General features: G+C 28.5%; 1 protein-coding gene across 4 annotated transcripts in view; it reads left to right on the forward strand.

Moving 5' to 3' along the window:
- Window positions 1-16,708, forward strand: part of LOC103578637 (putative polypeptide N-acetylgalactosaminyltransferase 9) — a 295,869-nt gene that overhangs the window by 79,781 nt on the left and 199,380 nt on the right. The window contains exon 1 of one of the 4 annotated variants that reach the window (XM_053741868.1): window positions 7,879-7,963. The exons of 2 other annotated variants lie outside the window; for them this stretch is intronic. The gene's annotated coding sequence lies outside the window, so the exon portion shown is untranslated. Of the gene's footprint in view, window positions 1-7,878; window positions 7,964-12,143; window positions 12,926-16,708 lie in introns of those variants that run through there. One more of the 4 variants, XM_053741867.1, reaches the window with a different exon arrangement.

Here is a 16,708-nt window from a genome sequence, read left to right on the forward strand (position 1 = left end):
TAAAAAATGTATTATTATGATAAAATCTGGATGCGCTGTAATAAATACTTATATGTAAAGAAAATTTCGTTGGACTTTTTTGTCAGTTATTTATTTTGTATGAATTTCAATTAAAATTTTTTAATGAAATATTAAATTCATATAAAAATGCGTGAGAACTTTTTTTATAGGAAATTAAATCCTGTAGAGTTACTTTAGTAGATTTTTGTGATATCGTTGATAGTTCCGCCATCATATTTAATTAAACATCATACATCACAAATTTTCTTGAAAATACAAATTTTAAATTCATCAAACTCGAATTTTAGGCTGTATCAAAAATTTTAAAAAATACAAGTAAAATAAGTTGAAAAAGTTTTGTGAAAAATGGAATTTTCTACAAAAAAGTTTTTTAGTACTCCTATTATTTGAATGCATCAGTCCAGTCATCATTTTTAATCAAAGTTCATAACAATTTTCCAATTTTGGAACCTCCGGTTTTTTTAAATTGGGAATACAAGAAGAATATGTTAATCACAAGTTTTAGTTCCATTTTCAAATTTTAATTTAAAAAAAAATATTTGTTTTTCAAGTATAAATCCCAATGGAAATTGGAATTCATGATTTAGAGAAAAAAAATTTCATTTCTATGTCGAATTCTATTATTGGTTGAATATTGAAAACACATTATATTTTTTTAAAATCTAACCTGTAAGTGTTTTTATACAAGTTTTTCTACTTTTATAAACCCAAATATAAAAATGTATCTGAACGAACATTAGTTGAGCCATTACAGACAACAAAAAATATCAACTTAAATGAGGACTATCATGAGTTTTTGTTAATTATTTTGAATTTATCTGGAGATACTCCGTCGATCAAAATTTTAATTATAAATAAATATTTTACTTGAAATAATGTTTTGAATGCATTTCTCACTTACTAAATCTAAAATAATCATTTTCTTGGATTCAGTATAATTATTCTTGCGTTTTAACTGAACAGCACTATAATTACTACTCAAAAACCAAAAATCAGAGGTTTAAAAAAAAAAAATTGACTCACGAATTTGATTTCATTGACTAAAAATACAATATTCTCTTGAGTAAAGTATGTATAAACATTTATTGATCGCTGAAAAATGTTTTGAATTTAGACTATAAATTTCTAGAGAGAAATTTTCTTAGAAGAAAAAAAAAGTTCTTTCTTTCTGATGATTGTTTTGGTTTAATGTATTTTTTCTTATGTCAAGCTAATTTTTGTTTTTCTGAGTACGATTTTACCGAATCGTAGTGAGGTGTATATTTAATGAAATTTTTAATAGTTAATTGCAGAACATACACAATCTAGTGCAGCATTACAAAGTGTGATGGAGCTCATTCGAGTATTAGTAATACGTGTATAGCAAAGTGTACAGCTCAAGTACAAGTCTTTTGCTTATATATTCTATTGCCTGGAGCCACTTTACCTTTACCCCTAGCGTGCCTTTCTGCAAAGTTAACAAGGTCATCCACTTAGATATTTGAAGGACCTGGCATGTCCTTAAGGCAAATTGCATCTCTGAGCTTCAGCACAGCACGATTTTATCTCCTTATACCCTTTTACTTCTTCTCTATACACTCTATACACAACTTTACTCCTGCTCTCACTGCAGCTTCTTTTCACTCCATATCTCTCATTTCGATCACGAATTTATTGCCCAGCCCCAAATTCTCTCTATTCAGAATGCAAATTAAACAAAAACGACCAACTGTTAATAAATAATTAAATGTACAGACAAAGTTTTAAAATTGTTGGTCCATATATTTTTGTATATCGTCCACGTATTTATCTTCTTTCTAAATTAATTAACATTGTTCTGCATAATTTTTAGTTTTCAACCGCTTCGTTGAATAAATTCTGATTACCACTCAAAATAATTTAATTTATTAAGTTAATTTATTTTATTTTATAAAAGCTAATTAGCCACAATGAATATTTATAAAAGCAACTGTTTTATAAACTCCCCATCTTATTTCCTTTTCAGTTGTATCCAAAACTTTATACATTGAAATTTAATAGTTGTAATGATTATCAAACTGTAGTAAAGTTACATAAACGTCGAGGATCGAAGCTCTGTAATATAATTATTGATATTTATAGATGAGCTTTTCAAACAAACACATTATAGTACATTATATCATGATTTATCCAGAGAAAGTGACATAAATGACATGTTATTCAATCAACTCTTTATCGTCGATATCTTTTAAATTAATTGACGGATTTTGATGTTCAACGTAACAATCAGCGCGTTTTATTGAGTTTTCGAGCTAATTAAATTTTGTTCAACGATTTCTCTCGAACGAATTAACTGATTAAGACGGTTGGGGTGGCAATCGACACGTTTTATTGAGTTCTAAAGCTGATCATATTTTGGAATTGATTTATTGTTTGTGAGATATTTCAAAAAAGCTAAAAAAAAATTATTTTCTTAATTTTTTCGACAATGGTTTCGCTTGAATGAATGAACCGATTTTGATGGTTGAGGTGGCATTCGATGCAGCTTATAAAATTTTAGAGCTGATTAGATTTTGGAATCAGTCCATCGAGCACATTACAAGTTATCCAAAAAAAACTCTTTTGAAAAAAAATTATTTTTACAATATCTTCGAACGCACCCGAGCGATCAATTTCAATTTTTTTCAGCTTTTAGATATTGACAAGCCGTGTCAAATGCCACCTTGACGATAAAAATCCGTGCATCCGTTCAAAAGTTACAGATATTTACATACATACGTACATATATACATACATACACACATACACGGAGAAAAAAGTATAGTAAAAATTACAATACTATAGTAAAATTTACTAACAGGTATGAAAAAATACATTCTGTATTATAATTATTACTAAGTGTTTAGTAAAATTTACTAATTAGTAATAATTACATAATAAAATATTAAAAATTACTATGCGTAATTTATTTTTTGCTAAGGCGATTATATTCTTTACTATTTGTATAGTAAATTTTACTATAAGTACTATTAATAAATATAAATATTAGAACGTAAATTTTCTAATACAATATAGGATTTGTTACTATACGAAATATTAAAAATTACTATACGCAATATATTTTTTGCTAATACAATTATATTTTTTTACAATATGTATGGTAAATTAAAACAAAAATCGACAGTAACACCAATACAGATGACATAAATAACAATAATAATCAAAATGATAGCAATAATAATAAAAAGTTATTAAAAATTTAATTTTATTTTTTTCCGATCTAATTTAATAAAATTTACTAAACGGGATAGTAAAATTTACTAAATATAACTATAAATTAATATGCAATATAGGAGATTTTCCATAGCCAGTATATGAGAAATTACTAAACGACTTGCAAAATATGCTTATCTGTTTATAAATTTTTAATATAAATCATAAGCGTTTCAAGATTACTATCCAAATTTTGTAATCATTCTCATATTTTTTAGTAAAATTCACTATATTTTTTTCTCCGTGTACACTCGGATATCATCTTCAAATTAGTCAGAATAGCTTGCTAGAATCTCAAAACGTCAAGATCTGATAGAAATTCGATTTTCGAAAATTGAATCAAAATCAATAATTTCCCGAATTTTTGACAATTTTTAATTTTCGTAGCGGGAAGTTAAAAAGTCAAAAACAAGTTATTTTTTTTTTGACCTGGGGAAACATAAAAGACCTAATCTCACTGTTAGTAATTTACGCCACGAATATTTACTACAATTTCACTCTGCGAAGTTATTTAATAATTAACATTTCCAAAGCTCGTTTTTTTTTTTTTTTTTTTTTTTTTTTTTTTTTTTTTTTCAAATATTTTTTTCATACATTGGATGAATTTTATATTGAAATTTAGTATAAAGTTAGTGCTAAATTTTAACCACAAGTCTGCGTTGAAAAGCAACACAAATTTTGCAAAGATCGCTTTCAATAAACAATGATGTTTACTCCAACACAATATTATTAATTCTGTCTTAGAGTCATCGCTAGTTATATTTTATAATCAGCGCTCAACTAAAAAATCCCTATAATTAATTGTTTATGTATACTATAAAGTTTATAAAATAACAAAAGTTTTATTTGGACTTGAATCACCAAAGGATCAATGTATAAGTTTTAAGTGCACGATGGTAACGGTTACTATCTTGGTATATAATAAATATTGTCGGCTAAGATTAAAATCTTTGCTGCACATTATATGAGTGATTATTTCAACTATATAAAGTGATTGTTATCCTGCTATGATAACAAATATCATCAGCAATATCGATGTGATCATTTTAAATCGTCTCAAAATTACCATATCAGATAGTCACCATCAAAGGCTTCCAATCACAATTATTTACCAATCAATTTTAAACATGTAGAATTGTGATTGCTTGTAATTTTCCACCACGTTTGCGAAATATAAGTAGAGAATTGAGAAAAAGTGCATATGTCGAAAAATATTGAGTGGCATAAACTATAACTATGTACACGTCTGTGACAGAAATCCTCTTTAATGGTCCATGATTCTGTTTCCTCTCTAATGGATTCTATATTTCCGCATCTTTGGACCATCTTAGTATAAGATTTTTCATTTCTCGGCAGCATCTATCATATTCCTCTCGGTTGTGTACAACCAACAATGAGAACGGCGTGTATGCTTGAAAAATTTTTTTCATTTTCGGGCTGTCTCGAAAAGAAGAATGAAAAAATTTGACAGGACTATAGACAACAGAAACATAATATTATATTCCAAGTCCAAAATAAAGCTCGAAAGTAAATACATAGAGTCTTTGAAGTTACAAAAAAGCTCTTGCAAATCACGCTTCAAGCATCAGCATTAAAAGACAATCGATCTTACAGAATGCAATAAAATTGTAAACCTTAAATGTCTCAGTTTGTCTATGTCTAAATCATAATGTCGGTTTTTTATACTTTAGAAAAGAATACGATTTGAATTTATATATATATATATATATATATATATATATATATATATATATATATATTTATTTATTTATATCCAAATATATATAGACATAAAATGTCTCTGACAATTCGCTTTGTATCATTCAAACCGAGTATTCTTTTATCTAACTCACCCAAGGAGAAATACTCAGCACGCTTTATATCGCTTTTTGTTTGGTCTCGAAAAAAATAAAAAAAACTTTTTAAAATAAAAAAAAAAATAGGTTTAAGAACAAGATTGAGAAAGGAGCAACTGTAATACCGTAAAAGATACTTTTCCGTAGGTTTTTCCACTACTTAACTATAACGTCCAACATTTTTCTTATTTCCTTTTTTCTGGAGGTGTCTGTGTGTATATCTATGCTTCTATCTCTGTTTCGTTTCACCTGAATCTGAAGCCATGTCTACTGCAATTTCACAAGTTTAGTCATAAACGTTTATTTGGATTGAAGACTATCACATTGGAGTAAAGTGTGTGCGCATGACTTTACCAAACCAGTTTACATGCAAATTGGCATAAAAGATATCTCTCAGGATTTAAGTTCTGATGGTTGTGTTTCGGTGTAGATCTTCCAAGGTGTTTTGCCGAGTATTATGACGTATATATATATTTATATCATATATATATGGAAACTGATACTACTACTTCCAGTACTGCTACTGCTGTTACTAATGTGTATATAAATATATATATATATATATATATATATATATATATATATATATATATATATATATATATATATATGAAACTTTTAACTGAGAAGGCTTGTGAAAATAACGAGTCAGAGAAAATTTATAGGTAACATGGGTGAGAGAACGCGAGAGTAGTGTACATTTTATGTGTATAATGCGAAACGTCTCCTGAGGACCAAGTTGTGCAATTCAAAGATGTAGAACAGAATGTAGTTTCTCTAGTACACTGAAAAGCTCATTCTCTCCTTCTAAGATACTAAAATTCATTATTTATATATTATGATGACGTTTTATTTGACTACTGTACGATAGAAAAAACGTATGCAATACTCTCTTCATCATGTTTACACATTCATAATTAGTATTAGGAAAGGATTAAAAATATAAAAGATGAGGAACAAACTCAATTTTTTAATACTAATTACGTTAAATTTTTTATTTCAGAAAAACGGGGTCTGCTCAGAAAAATTAAATATTAGATTAATTGGTAATTTAAGTGGAGAATTTAAATTTGTAATACGATTTGCAAATAAGATGTCAAAATAATTCCACGGCTTATTAAAGTGCTCAAAAATACTTATAAAACTAGATACTTAACAAAGATTTAAAACCATTTTTAAAAATTAAAAAGAAGTAATGTAATGTCCTTAAACAATGAACGGACAAATTTTTTTCAAACGGAAACATTTTTGAAAATTAATTTAGTTATTAAAAGAAATTAAGAAATTAGATTCGTTTTGAAAACAATCAAATATATGCGATTTTTTCAATAAATGAAATTCTGTTAGTTTTTAAACACTGAAAATATGAGTTATTTTTTTTTTTAATTTTTTTCGAAAAATTCCGAGATATATTTCGAAACTCTTTTAAGTTATTTGAATAATTAATTCTTCGAATAATGTCTATGCATTTGAAGTACAAAATAATAAATTTAAAACAATCAACGGTATTTTAAGACTTAAAAATTGTAGGACTGGTCCAACGAAATGGCAAAAAATTATTTTTTAGTGAAAAATATGTATGTGATTAATATAACGTTCTTATGCATTTAAAGTTCATAATTTTTTAAAATAAGTTTAAATATAAAAAATTTAATGAAAAAAAATTTTTTAGCACAAATTATTCTCAAAAGAGTTTCGTCGGTTATTATAAAATAGCACATCTTAAAATCCAGAAAAGTAAATAATTTTTTTAATATTAATATTTTCGCTCACAGAGCCAAGTTATAAAGTCTACTAAAGAAGCTCATTAGTTTCAACGAAATAGGAGTAGCTTTCCTAGTTTTCTTTTCCACTGAGAAAATTAGGTCTCATCTCCTGAAAGTCAATCGCGCAATGAGAAAATTATATACTCACAAGCACTATTTTTATCATGGCTTTTCTCACTGCCAACAAAAATATTTCCTTTCCATTAACGTATTCCAATTGATCTCCATTCAATTTTCTCATTTCTCTTCCCTTTTTCTGTATTTAGATTTTGCCAATAAAATATTGATTCGACAAGCAAAAAATTTAATTAAAATTTTTTTAAGCTCTTCTATCTATTTAATCCTTATTTCCACTGTCAAGTCAAAATGTCGTTTATTTATTTATTTTTTTTTTCTTTTAATGAAACTTCCGTACTTTAGTTGTAGTAAACGGCAAATGTTTTGCTTGTCTTCAAGAACTGTCCGATTTGTCTTTCTTACGAGGCACAATGTGCACGTGGCAAGATGACGAACGCTTACAAAAGGGGGTTTCACCTCGTTACGCTTCTCTTTTCTGTATTTATCCTTATTCCCATTCTTACATACTGTGCATACATTTAATATAAGTAAATATATATATATGTATACATACATGTATTCTTTGACGTCTATAAAATTTATCTATAAAACTAAAGCCTTAAGATTGATCGATATGCATTATTTATTATCATTGCTTGCGTCTACCGATACAAATCATCTTCACAATCCAAAAGCTAATTTTTCATCTAAATAGACAGTTTGTGTGAAATATTTAACATCCGAGATAAACTGCATACTATCTTATATTTTTTTATGTTATTAATAACATCACGTACGTGTATACTTTTTTTATCACGTAATGAAGACCAAGCGATAAAAAAAATTTTCAAGCAATTTAAAAAAAAAAAATAATATATTCATATTTATATATCAACTGTACAATTTTTTGTTTCAGGTAAGCGAAAGTTGATTAAATATATGGAAATGTGCCAGTAATCGTATTTCTCAAAGACAAAAATAATAGTGTCAAAGACAGAGGAAAAGTTGTAATTTGACCTGGATAATAAAAAGGTTGGTGATAAAAATTTCTTGGGCATAGATTGGGGTTGAATAATGCAATTTATTAGTTGTCGGACTGGTTTTTCATTAGGTAGGGAGTTTGAGGAAGAACATCCTCGATTGTTCAAGATGTACTTGTCTTTTTTTTTGCTATTTGCTTGCTTACATATACTTTCGATGTCGGTCATTGAATGATAAAAAATTTGTATTGCATTCAAATAGCTTTCATTCAGTTCCGTGCACTTATTATTTATGAGTGAAAAAATATTATTAGCAATATTCTTTTATTATTAAAGGTTGGAGGATTTTTTATTTTTAGTTTTAATTTTAATTTCGTAATTATGAATATTATTTTTGACATCAATTTTTAGAGGGTAATTTAATAATCTATATTAATTAATTAGTTAGGCTGAAGATGCTGGTAATTGAAGTCCAAAGATAGGGTAAGATTTAATTACAAATTCCTTTGGTGATGAGGTGCAGATTCAAGAGGATTTTGTAGCCTCTACTTGGGAAAACTGATAAGATTTTAAGAACTTCAATAAAACCACGAATTGCATCTTCTTTTGTTTCATTCTATGTATATTGTAATATGATGAAAAATTCGACATCGACTCGTGGTTTGAATTTATTTGACATAATCAATAGTTACCGGATGAGCAATTTCTAGTGACATCTAGAATCGAAAATTTCAACTTAGACCAAGCAATCGATCCACCGCATGGATTGAAACGGGAGATCCGGGATAGACGCCGTACTGAACGGCCACGTTTTGGTATTTGAACAATTCGTCTCGACCAAAAGAACAATTTCGATTCCGATTTTTGAACAATTCGATATATGCCGTAACGAACAATTCAAGTTTCGATCAACGACCCGTTAAATTAATTGATAGTGAACTGATTCCGAGTGAACACTAATCGCCTTTTCGTGAACAAGCCGAAGCCTCGGCACGAAAACTGAGCAAGTATACGACCGACTGATTTTGTGTATTGAACAAGTGAAACGCGTTTTGGGTAAATAATAATTAATGTAATAATTAATTACGCGCAATAATTATGTGATAGTGAAATTACGCGTTAACAAAATAAAATATTATTTTATTTTATTTTATTTCATTCGAGTATTTCTGAGAATTGCGGATTATCTCTTTCTCATTCGTTGCAGCAGCCGAGTCTTGCCATGTAAAATACTCTGACGTCACCGGTCGAGTATTTCGTTAAGAACTACGTCGTGTGTGTTTGTGAAATAAAATAAGTGTATTTCTATTTCGACAACTGACTGTTATATTTTTTTTTAGCAATCAACTGACTGTTTTCGATCAACTCCGTTTTTTTAATTTGTTTATATCGAGTCAAGCCGAACACGGCATTTAGTATTTTTTTTGTAACCGATAATTTGTGTGAACCTGATCAATTGTTTCTTCTGTTCAATATACGATTAATTACTTTGTTAATTCTGATCAATTATTTTATCGTAATCTTAAGTGCCTGACCTTTCCCCAATCCGCCACCCTGAGCCGACATTTCGACAGTTGTTTATTGGTGAGTAAAATCACCTGGCGCCCAACTGTAAAATTTTGACAAGGTAGCCAAATAGTAAGTGTACTCGGACTTCACTCCGGTAGATCCCCGGTGGTGAAAACCCGTTACAATATATACATATATATTAGCGCGGTTTGAAAAAAATAATATATATCTATATTAGAGTGGCCCTTAGCAAGGATGTTTTCGAATTTCTTTGCTCCCAGGGGCTTAAATGCTTCCAAATTGATAAAAAAAAATTCCATGAAAATTTGAGCTCTTAATATTAACTCTAACATAATCAGCATTCCGATCAAAGTTTCTTATGGGAATAACATGGGAAAAACTTCTTTCATTCTTTAGAATTTCATAACTCGGGAACAGCTAATTTAAAAATAATCAGACATACATACTTTCATAGAGAATTAAAGGTTCTACAAAAAAAGGTCTCTTATGATTTTTTGCTAAGGCTATTGGTTCAAAAGTTATTCGAGCTCAAAGTTTAATTTTTATATAATTGTTAATATTATTAAGTATTATTATAAGATATCAACTTGTGTTATAAAATATTTTACATTTTTTTTGTAAGTTATTTTATTTATGATCATCTTTTGTGAATATAATTTTTGTTTTGTAATTGTTGTTAATACGTATGTTTCGTCGATTAAAAAACTGAAAGTTTCTCAATATTTAAGAATACAAAATTAAGGTCGATGAAATTGATACCATTTGAATACTTAACATTAATCAATTTCCTTATCTTCAACGAATTAATTTTTTTGAGTATTAGCATAATATTGTTTATATTCTGTAAAAAACTAAACTATAAATTGCTGCTACTCTGAATTCTTACTGAGTATACCATTGTAATGTTCAATAAGTTCAACTGCACGCCTGGCTATGTCATTAACAGCTTTCAAACTTCTCATCAATAGCAATCCCTTCTTGAAATCTTCATTTCTACACCATTCAGAGTGATTTAGGCTTAAAAAAATCTGTACTTATTCCAAACCATTTGAAAACTGAAGTGACCTTGACGATATGAATAAGACTATGTTCAAGTTATACAAGTCGCTTATATTTTTTATTTCCTTCAGATGGTGATTATGTTGAAAGCGGACTATCTTAGAGTTAGTATTAAGAGCTCAAATTTTCATGGAATTTTTTTTTATTAATTTGGAAACATTTAAGTCCCCGGGAGCAAAGAAACTCGAAAACATCCCTGCTAAGGGACATCCTAATCTATATATATATTTTTTTTTTAGTCCCATAATCTCAAATTGAGTGAGTTCATTGGAGGGTGTCTTTTTCAATTTATAATACATGTCAAAAAATTTTTTTGCGCACCTCAGATTTCAGATGCGAAATATTGAAGTTGCTTTATCAACGCATAGCCGCCATTTCGTGTTTCATTCACATAGTCATTTTAATAACCTCGAAAATGTGTTGATTTTACATCGAAGTTTAACTTAGCTTTAAATACTTAATATACTTGAATATACCTATTTTAGTACTTGACATTCTTAAGTGAACCTAAATAAGTATTTTTCATACTTTATACTCTTATTAGCTCCTAAGGATGCTACAAAATCGAAATTTAACATCTTTGTAGAACTAATAAAACTATTCATTCTCATTTGGTAGAATAAATTTTCAATATTGAGTGCTATTGACAACTGTTACTATCAGTATAAAAATGGCAGGTTGTTCGAAGAAATTTTAGGTGAAAAAATATATCTTAGATATCAGTATTTTTTTTTCTCAACTGATTGTCTGCTCTCTACACATGAATAAGTGAAATAAGTAAATCTTTACTAATTCTGAGTGCCAACCGAACCACTTTTTGAATTTAGTGGTTCGCTCTGCACTTGGAATTAGTCAATATTTACTTATTTTTACTAATTTATGTTTAGAGAGTGAGAAATGTCGCATATTTATATTGATGAGTAACAAATTATCAAAGGCAAAAATTAGAATTCTCATGGCCTTAGCTTTAAAATTTTAACACATTATTTTTTACTCTAACATGATCGATTTGAATTTTATTGGATTTTTTAACAAGAACATTTTTCGTTTGCCCGTATCCTCTTTAAAACTAAACGAACTTTTAAAAACTGCTGGAAACATAAAACTTTATTTTGCTGCTTGAACAACTTGCAATTCAGAACAAATAAATCAAAAATTTTTTAATTTTCATATTCGATAAAATTTTAATCACCCAAAACTGGTAATGTCTCAATGCACCAACTTTTCCCTAAAATTTAATACCCACCTATGATGTCATCAATGAAAAATTCCAACTGATCCCAGCAACAAGTTTCAAGTGAAAGGAATTGGTACAATATATCCACTCCTCTAAAAATGAAACCTAACATCCATTAAATAAATATATCTACTTTCTAATTTAATATTTAAATACATTACCGATGATGAACATGTTAGAGAGCTTAGTATTAGCAAAATAGGATTAAATCGATTGATTTAGAGAGTATTACCAGCTCATCACGGTTTTCTTGTGCGACACTCGAGGTCATGGACTAGTCGTGCAACCGGAAACGTGACCGTGAACCACCGTCGTTCCACTTGGATGCCGTAGTCTCTCCTCAATCTCCTCCTCCTTCTTCTCCTTATTATTTTTTCTTTTTCTTCATCTTCTCATCCGCTGTAAGCTGCAATCAAGTCCAACAGCAACAGTACTAGTCACGAATAAGACGACGACGGGTCCGAGGACGAGCGAGTTAAATCTCAAAGTCATCTTCTTCTTATATTTAACACAAACCAGTAGTGTGTTATAAACTACACATAAGGTGCTCGTGAGTGATAAAAGTGTTTGGTTATATTATGGGAACCGCGGTCTACCACACGAGGCATTTAAATTTTTGGAGGCTTCTGTAATTTACCGAGACGGTTGTGGTTATTATTCAGATAGTCGGTAGTCATAGTCATAGTGCTGTTGCAAAGCTCTTTTGGTTATCCTCAACTCTCTATATACTTATACTATACATTCATACCAGTGTACTGAGAGTACTGTTCTGTACTGGGTAATCCAAGAACACGATGAGTACGAGTGGATTCACGCGGTTAAGTACTTAACAGCTCGGCCAGTCTTCTATACTATAACTATACAGTGAATATATACTAACCATTGAATAGCTCTTTTGCATCATCATACTTTTATGTGGCTACCTACATATTTAAAGGTAAAAGGTACATTACCTACTCCCATGTTACTAGTATAGTGCTCAGTGAAGAATAGCTGCCACTGGGTTTGTTTCTACTAAAATTCCAAGACTTTAGTTATGATTCAACAGCTTTAACACATTATCTAGCATAACGACTATTTGAACAAAAAAAATATATGTATCCATAAATAACAGTGATGTAGTGACATATCTTTTATTTGGATTATATCCAGCTTTTTATGCTTTTTGCATACATTACCAGTTACAGTGTAAGTCTCTTTTGTATTTTTTTGAAATATTGGCACTATTCGGATATACTTTTACCGATTCAATTTCACCAAAAAGTATACATTTTTTTCTTTTGATGATTTTTATTTTTCTGCTCAAGTGTTTAATGGGTCATTTTTTACAGATTTATAAGTTAAAAAAAACATGTATTTATTTTATTTTTTTTATTGAAAGTGATTATATTGGATTATTTATAATTATTTAAGACTTGATGATTTAAAAATAATTTTATTTTTAAATAATATTATTTTAATTAAAAGTGGGAGAACTATTTATCATCATTTAAAAAAGATTTTGAAAGTTTATAAAATTTTTTAATCATTAAAGATTTTCGAATTACTTGAAATTACCGTCCATTATTTAAAGTTCTAGATAGTTAAAAAAGTTTTTTTTTATGAAAAAAAAAAAAGAACAGATCATTTAAAATGTGTTTTTAATTACTGAAAATGGAAAAATCCAGGATAAAATAAAACCCCATTTAAAAGAAAAAACATTTTTTTTTTTTTAAATTTGAATTCTATGTGACTAAGAGAGAATAGGATAAATTGGCAAGCCTGGGTAGTAAGACCAAATTTTTTTTGTAAAAAAAAAGATTTTCTTTTTAGTATTTTTTTATTAATAATTTTCTTGAATGAAGAAGGAATAAAACAAGTCAAAACTGCGGAGTACAATGAACCAGTGTAAAACAAAAAAAAATTTTTTGCTAAAAATTTAATAGTGGTCCTGATTTGGAAGATTAAATTTTCCGACTCTTTTCTAGATCCCACGAATAATAATTTATAGTCAAAAAAGTAGATTTTCTCTAAAATAGTGTTTCATATTATTTCTACATTTAATAATGTAAAAATAAATTTCAATAGTTCAAAAAGTACAGTCTAATTTTCATTAAAACAATTTAATTATTTAAATTTAACAACAGAATTTTTTTAAGTTGATTATTATAATAGCAGTATATTAAAATATATTATGGAAATGATGACACTAATATGTATTACGAGAGAAATATAACATATATGTGATAATTAATTCGAGTTAATAATGAATTAACTAACATATCTCTCATCATGCATATATTATTTCATAAAATCTAGTAACAATTTCCGATTGTGAGCACATGTCTATTGAGTTAACAATCACCAGCTTTCTCATCATATTCACGTCTCTTGCTTCACTCTCATCCGGCTCATGTCATTCATCATGTCGTTGAGCATATTTTAACCGTGCATATACATATCAAATTTATTGTATATATATATATATATATATATATATATATATATATATATATATTATACTTCACAAATTTCTATAAATAGTCATTACATTAGCAAATATCTCGCGTATCCACATTTGGTTTGATCAAACCTTTACATTTTTTTTCTCTGTCTGCTCTTTCTCTCCTCTATTTTCTCTCTTTTTTTTCACACTGCATGTTGTGTAATATTTGAAATATAGTATATACATCTATAGATACTCAGTTGATCAGAGGCACGCGGATTCGCGATGCTGACGTTGCGATAAACAATTTGCTTACGCATCGGCTATGGTTTTCACTGTCTCTCGTCCGTTATTCGATTCGATGTATTAATTTACAATAATACATGTATTTATTATTATTTTTGTTTTGTGATTTTTAAAAAATCATTTATCATAAAATGTTACTGCATGTCTTGTTTAACCCGTTTTACAAGTTGTAAGTGGTACTTACAGCATTGTAGTAAAACATACATCACCAAAAATCTCGAGATAAATTTAAACGTTAACCCACTATGTCATTTATCATCTTTTATTAATGTTCGTAGTGCACTTGCTCAGTTGATGGTTCAGACATTCGTGACCCCTTTTTAAAAATCTACCTTGATCCATCCACTATTATTATTTTTTTTTTTTTTTGTAGATGCTTTCTTGTGAAAACAATACTTTTTAAATTATCTATCGTAAATCATGAAAACGTATTTATTTTTGTTAAGAGATAAGTAATAGTTTGTATAAAGATCAAATTCTTGGGAATTGATTTAAACTGAAGTTTTGTTATTTATGATAAAAATATGGAGTCAAATATTAAATCGATGATTTTTTTAGAAATGAAAATTAAGAAATTATTAGTAAAAAAAAATCAAAATTCAATGTTAGTAGTGATTAAAACAAGAAATTTTTAGATAAAAAGAATATGAATACAAAAAAATTTAATTCTCTACTTCTCAGACGGAAGAATTAACGGAATTCAATCAATCAGCCGTAAAAAAACTACAGTGATGATTGTACTGATTTACAATAGAAAATATACGTACCGAAAAGTTTATTTTCAACAAAGTAAAGCTGCCCGAAAAAACAAAACCCGGGATCAATGAATCATGATATAAAATTCAACTGATGATTACAAAAGTAAAGCGCGCTGATTCGCCAATCTTACATTTTACTCCTACTCACTAAAGCTATTCATTACTTAAGCCCCTTTCTTCTTCTATCACTCAAAAAAGAAAAAAATTAGGTAAGCTCCCTTGGCATGAGTTAAACGAATAGCAAACTTTTCTAGCGTTCATCCTTACTCTTGCTCGTGATCCTCATTTCGTCTTTCACTTTCCAACCTCAACCCACTTGGCAATAATCCAAAAATCGTCCTCTCTTTTTTTATTTCCGGTGTAGCAGCGCAACTTGCTGTGATTTACGTACAAGCATTTTCCCGTACCCGTTCTCTCTTTTGCTCATTCTTTTTAGTCCTTGGTATTCTAGTTTCCCTATTCAACCCATCTAATATATATATATATATATATATATATATATATATATATATATATATATATATATATATTGGTTGATTGGCTTGTCAATAGTTCACATGATTTGATATTCAACGAAACAGGTTTTGATCTATATATTTACCTATGGTTTATCTACCTCTTATACATTTACATATCACACATAAATTAATTCAATAAGACGTTATAAGATGGTTTACCAACAAAAAAAAGAAAAACGGCTGGACTGAAAATATACACATTTCGCTGAAAAAAAGTAATTTTTGTCCGATGATATCTTCGGAAAAAATCAACCGATTTACATGTACTTTGCGGCAATCGAAAGAGCTTATCGATACTTATTTGATCAAGTTTAGAAATAAATTGATCGATTGATTTACGAGTTATACAACAAAAACTTTAAAAAAAGAATTTTATTAAATTTTCATTTTTCGTATCACTTGTAAACTACCCGACCGATCGACTCCAAAGTCTCTTCAGTTCTAAATCTTGGTGAGCCCTGTCGATTGCCGCCAATAATGTTCAAATCGGTTGATACGTTCCAAGGATATCGTCGGACAAAAAAAGTTTACACACACACGGTAGGATGTCCATCCGGAAATAGTCGGAATAGCTCTCTAGGGACTCAAAACGTCGAGATCTGATGAAAACTCGATTTTCGAAAATCGGAACGAAACCAATAATTTCCCTTTTTTCGAAAATTTTAAATTTTCATAGTGAGAAGTTAAAAATATTTCAAACTATACATTTTAATAGTAAAATTATTGCTTCAATATAATTTAGATGTTAGATTTTCATCTATAATTTGAAAATTCTTATTATTTAATAAGAAAATTTCAAATTATCTTGTTAAAAATTAAAAGTTTGAACCATTAATTGGTTCAGATTTAAAACATTTCATGAATAATTTAAAAATATGAAGATTTCTTTTCCGAACATTAATTAAAACACATCGATACGGAAGATAATCCAATTTAGTGAACGTACACGCGGTTGTCTTGCGAG

The sequence above is a fragment of the Microplitis demolitor genome, chromosome 9 (genome assembly GCF_026212275.2).
Source record: "Microplitis demolitor isolate Queensland-Clemson2020A chromosome 9, iyMicDemo2.1a, whole genome shotgun sequence".
Lineage (NCBI taxonomy): Eukaryota > Metazoa > Arthropoda > Insecta > Hymenoptera > Braconidae > Microplitis > Microplitis demolitor.